Raw genomic sequence first — 6,374 nt, forward strand, 5'->3', positions numbered from 1 at the left:
CAGGTGTTCAGAGCCTCACATGTGTTCAGAGCCTCACAGGTGTTCAGATCCTCACAGGTGTCCAGAGCCTCGCAGGTGTCCAGAGCCTCGCAGGTGTTCAGAGCCTCGCAGGTGTCCAGAGCCTCGTAGGTGTCCAGAGCCTCACAGGTGTTCAGAGCCTCACAGGTGTTCAGATCCTCACAGGTGTTCAGATCCTCGCAGGTGTTCAGAGCCTCACATGTGTTCAGAGCCTCGCAGGTGTCCAGAGCCTCGTAGGTGTCCAGAGCCTCACAGGTGTTCAGAGCCTCACAGGTGTTCAGATCCTCACAGGTGTTCAGATCCTCGCAGGTGTTCAGAGCCTCACATGTGTCCAGAGCCTCGCAGGTGTCCAGAGCCTCGCATGTGTTCAGAGCCTCACAGGTGTTCAGAGCCTCACAGGTGTTCAGATCCTCACAGGTGTTCAGATCCTCGCAGGTGTTCAGAGCCTCACATGTGTCCAGAGCCTCGCAGGTGTCCAGAGCCTCGCATGTGTTCAGAGCCTCACAGGTGTCCAGAGCCTCGCAGGTGTCCAGAGCCTCGCATGTGTTCAGAGCCTCACAGGTGTTCAGAGCCTCACAGGTGTCCAGATCCTCACAGGTGTCCAGAGCCTCACAGGTGTTCAGAGCCTCGCAGGTGTTCAGATCCTCACAGGTGTCCAGAGCCTCGCATGTGTTCAGAGCCTCACAGGTGTTCAGAGCCTCGCAGGTGTTCAGATCCTCACAGGTGTTCAAATCCTCACAGGAGTTCAGATCCTCACAGGTGTTCAGAGCCTCACAGGTGTCCAGAGCCTCGCATGTGTTCAGAGCCTTACAGGTGTTCAGAGCCTTGCAGGTGTCCAGAGCCTTACATGTGTTCAGAGCCTCGCAGGTGTCCAGAGCCTCACATGTGTCCAGATCCTCGCAGGTGTCCAGAGCCTTACATGTGTCCAGATCCTCGCAGGTGTCCAGAGCCTTACATGTGTTCAGAGCCTTACAGGTGTTCAGAGCCTTGCACGTGTTCAGATCCTCACAGGTGTCCAGAGCCTCGCAGGTGTCCAGAGCCTTACATGTGTTCAGAGCCTCGCAGGTGTCCAGAGCCTCACATGTGTCCAGATCCTCGCAGGTGTCCAGAGCCTCGCAGGTGTTCGGAGCCTCGCAGGTGTCCAGAGCCTCACAGGTGTTCAGAGCCTCGCAGGTGTTCAAATCCTCACAGGTGTTCAGAGCCTTACAGGTGTTCAGAGCCTCGCATGTGTTCAGAGCCTCGCAGGTGTTCAAATCCTCACAGGTGTTCAGAGCCTCGCAGGTGTTCAAATCCTCACAGGTGTTCAGAGCCTCACAGGTGTTCAGAGCCTCGCAGGTGTTCAGATCCTCACAGGTGTTCAAATCCTCACAGGAGTTCAGATCCTCACAGGTGTCCAGAGCCTCGCATGTGTTCAGAGCCTTACAGGTGTTCAGAGCCTTGCACGTGTTCAGATCCTCACAGGTGTCCAGAGCCTCGCAGGTGTCCAGAGCCTTACATGTGTTCAGAGCCTCGCAGGTGTCCAGAGCCTCACATGTGTCCAGATCCTCGCAGGTGTCCAGAGCCTCGCAGGTGTTCGGAGCCTCGCAGGTGTTCAGAGCCTCGCAGGTGTTCAGAGCCTCGCAGGTGTTCAAATCCTCACAGGTGTTCAGAGCCTCACAGGTGTTCAGAGCCTCGCATGTGTTCAGAGCCTCACAGGTGTTCAGAGCCTCGCAGGTGTTCAAATCCTCACAGGTGTTCAGAGCCTTACAGGTGTTCAGAGCCTCGCATGTGTTCAGAGCCTCGCAGGTGTTCAAATCCTCACAGGTGTTCAGAGCCTCGCATGTGTTCAGAGCCTCGCAGGTGTTCAAATCCTCACAGGTGTTCAGAGCCTCACAGGTGTTCAAATCCTCACAGGTGTTCAGAGCCTCACAGGTGTTCAGAGCCTCGCAGGTGGTCAGAGCCTCGCAGGTGATCAGAGCCTCGCAGGTGTTCAAATCCTCACAGGTGTTCAGAGCCTCGCAGGTGTTCAAATCCTCACAGGTGTTCAGAGCCTCACAGGTGTTCAGAGCCTCACAGGTGTTCAGAGCCTCGCAGGTGTTCAAATCCTCACAGGTGTTCAAATCCTCACAGGTGTTCAGAGCCTCACAGGTGTTCAGAGCCTCGCAGGTGTTCAAATCCTCACAGGTGTTCAGAGCCTTACAGGTGTTCAGAGCCTCGCATGTGTTCAGAGCCTCGCAGGTGTTCAAATCCTCACAGGTGTTCAGAGCCTCACAGGTGTTCAGAGCCTCGCAGGTGGTCAGAGCCTCGCAGGTGATCAGAGCCTCGCAGGTGTTCAAATCCTCACAGGTGTTCAGAGCCTCGCAGGTGTTCAGATCCTCACAGGTGTTCAAATCCTCACAGGAGTTCAGATCCTCACAGGTGTCCAGAGCCTCGCATGTGTTCAGAGCCTTACAGGTGTTCAGAGCCTTGCACGTGTTCAGATCCTCACAGGTGTCCAGAGCCTCGCAGGTGTCCAGAGCCTCACAGGTGTCCAGAGCCTTACATGTGTTCAGAGCCTCGCAGGTGTCCAGAGCCTCACATGTGTCCAGATCCTCGCAGGTGTCCAGAGCCTCGCAGGTGTTCGGAGCCTCGCAGGTGTTCAGAGCCTCGCAGGTGTTCAAATCCTCGCAGGTGTTCAGAGCCTCGCAGGTGTTCAAATCCTCACAGGTGTTCAGAGCCTCACAGGTGTTCAGAGCCTCGCATGTGTTCAGAGCCTCACAGGTGTTCAGAGCCTCGCAGGTGTTCAAATCCTCACAGGTGTTCAGAGCCTTACAGGTGTTCAGAGCCTCGCATGTGTTCAGAGCCTCGCAGGTGTTCAAATCCTCACAGGTGTTCAGAGCCTCACAGGTGTTCAAATCCTCACAGGTGTTCAGAGCCTCACAGGTGTTCAGAGCCTCGCAGGTGTTCAGAGCCTCGCAGGTGATCAGAGCCTCGCAGGTGTTCAAATCCTCACAGGTGTTCAGAGCCTCGCAGGTGTTCAAATCCTCACAGGTGTTCAAATCCTCACAGGTGTTCAGAGCCTCACAGGTGTTCAGAGCCTCGCAGGTGGTCAGAGCCTCACAGGTGGTCAGAGCCTTGCATGTGTTCAGAGCCAGTGAAAGTCTACTTTGATAATAACGAACGACGAGATTGAAATGCACACGCAGCATTTATCTGTCAGATAAAAACCTTTCGCCAAATTATGGCCCAGTTTAGCGGAGAAGTGAAAGTGTGGAAGGAGCGCAGGCCGCTCACTGCAGAGTGGACTTGAGATGACCGTGAGGGGAACAGTTAAACGATGCCGGTCTGGTATTGGAAAAATAAGTTAAGGTCTACTGGTATCAAGCAGTAGTATCAAAGTATCAAAAGCAGATACTGGGCGGAAAATATACAGTTTTAATGCTGAATTTTCTGAATGTTCTACATTTATTTCCCCCTTTTTCTCCCCCCCCCCCCCCCCCCCTTTTTTATAGCACTTTTTATTTATTTATTTATTTTTTGCCAATTTCTCATTACCAATATTTCTCCAGTTTTCTTCCCATTTCCCCCTATTTTTGTTTTCAGATTTTTTATTTATCAATGTTTCTTTATTATTGCCACAATTTCTTCCAATTTTCTCACATTTTTCACACATTTCTTGACACTGGAGATGAACCCGATATTGTAAGTTATTGTTCTGTTTTCTGGTTCTAGAGAGTGAACCACACATGATAGAGTGTAGGTATCAAACTAAGGGGATCATTTAACAACGTTGGAGCTAAATAGCGAGTGCAAGCTGGAAAATAGTATATAGCTTTTTGTAGGGATGTTGCACCAAATTGACCATTTGAAATATCCTGTATTACAGGATCAGAGCCCCAAATCTCATGTGTAAAATGTGAGAGTGCAGCGTGAGTCAGAAATGTGCAAATGACTCTGCTCATTTCTGACTTCTGCACCTGCTACTTGTTTTGCAAGCACTTAATAAATGTCCCCCCACAGTATCATTAAAGTAATGGTATTGAAAAAAAGCGTTACGGTACCCAGCCCTAGTGGGGAGAGAGTGGCTGAGACCCCACTCCAGTCAGACTTTTACCAATAAAAAGGATTTCATGTATCGGAAACTGTCACTTTGGTTGCAGGGAAGTTGCTGGTTATTGGAACAGTTGCAGGATTGTTGGAGGAACATGCTCCACATGGTGAGGAGTCAAGGACTAATACAAAGAGGAGGTGTGTAACAGTCAGAGGGTTTGATCTGTTTGCATGAACAACTGAAGGGCTCCAAAACTATTAATACAAATGATATATTATGGAAAAGTATAGAATATTTGAATGAAGATCATCAGAGAAGTACACTGGAGACTCAGCCTTTGCACAGACATCCTTCTCATTCAAAGGCATCAAAGAATGTGACAAACTCCCACAGAATCTGAAACTTTCCTTAGTCCTGAAGGATTTTGTGTTTATATATTCACATTTCAGACACAGCACGTTCATCTCTGAGACACAGAGACACTGATCTGTATGATGGCTGGATATTATGTGTATAATTGTTTGAACCAATGACCCTGAACCTTCAAGTGTCTTGAAACTGCACCAAAGGATGAATCCGACTTGTGCTTCCAAGGACATGACATCGTCATCTGGGCTTTAACAAATTGTTTAAAGGTATAGTAATCTAATGTATGTAAACGTAGGACTTTGTAGAAAGTAGCCAAAGAAAATATTTATCTCTCATTCTTCTGGCATTTAGCAAATAGAAAGAGTTTGAAAATTCTAATTGACCTAAAAAACATTCATAGGTGTGTTTTTATATTGTGCATTTCAACCTGGATAGACTCAAACAGACAAAAGCAGCGATTAGGAAGATTTATTGACATGTATATTAGTTTTGGTGATCAGACCCGTAACATCGATGCATGAAAGTCAGTATGGATGAACAGCTTGTAGTTAGGGATGTCTTCCCCCGGACGGCGGAGCCTGGACACTGGTGGTGGTATGGAAGACCTGTGAAGCTGCAGCAGGGAGAAGCCGTGGACAGAAGAGGCGGAGATGGGGTGGAGGCGGGTCGCAGCACAGCTGGGAAGCGAACGAACCATGATTGCTGGGACGTAAAAGCCGGACTGAGGGCGATGATTGGCTGCTATGGAGGTGTGGCTCTTACGCTGATGGCTGAGGTGGAGGTGGGGCCCTCTCGGAAGCGATCACTGGCTGGAGGCATGTGATGCTTAAATTAGTCTCCCAGATTGAATCAACGCCTAGGCTTCATATAAACATCTGGTTCCTGCTGTATGTCACATGTGTTCTAATGTTGATTATGAAGCAGAAATAAACTCTCAGTTGTTGCCAATACGAGAAGCAGCGAGAGCTTCTTACCGCCTCTGCTCTTCATTCATCAGGAGGTAAAGTCTGTGTTGCAGCATTGACACATTTTAAATACTCACTGACAAAAGCAGCTGCTCATACAGCAGCTCCTAATGCACAAATATTTCATGAAGTGGTACTTAGCATTCTAGCTAAATTCAAGCTCTCCCACCAGTTTGTAAAAGAAACATGAATCACTAAACCCTCTGGATGTCCGTGAACAATTCCAAGATGAAAAAAACACTGGATGTGTGGGATACAACTAGGTTCAGTTATCCTCCACCTCGCCCGATCATTCATCCAGGGCCACCTAAGTCCTGTGTGATCTGAGTCCTGTGAGCCCCCGTTTTACCAACTCATTGATCTGGGACTATTGCAGCATTCGGGACACTAAACTAAACTAACACTCCACTATTCTACAGAAAGTAAAGTACGGCATTAGCTGACACTGAGCTACACAGCAGTGAAGTCACAGTGTGCCCTGTTGTGCAGTGGCTACTATTTAAAAAATAAATATAAATATATGTATATGTAATTATGAGTGTTATAAACCACCACCTGAATCGTGCAGAGACATGTGTAGCCTGATAGTTTCAGACAGTCATTCCAAGAAAAAACTAAGGTAGTGAGGGCCGTATTGGACTCCATCTATATTTATAGTCTGCTCATTGAAATATTTAACACAAATCCTTTCACCTTTGCTTCTTGACTCTTCCTTAAGTCTGTATTAAAGACAAAGGTGTAAACAAATGATTGGAGACACACGCGAAACCTATGATAAGAACTGGATGGACACCCTGTAATTAAAAATGTACTGAAGTAAAATAAAAATAATAATCTAAAGTATCATTATAAGTGTGTGACATGGCCTATACTTACAGTAAGTATTGTGGGAAACTTTCTTGAAAAATGACTCTGATGTGATTGTTTTATATGTTCTGACGGTCTGTCTGTACTTTTGTGTTACTTTACAGATAAAACTGTAGCTAGTACTGTATAAAACTGCTCCTATAAGT

This window comes from Gobius niger (genome assembly GCF_951799975.1).
Source record: "Gobius niger genome assembly, chromosome: 19".
Lineage (NCBI taxonomy): Eukaryota > Metazoa > Chordata > Actinopteri > Gobiiformes > Gobiidae > Gobius > Gobius niger.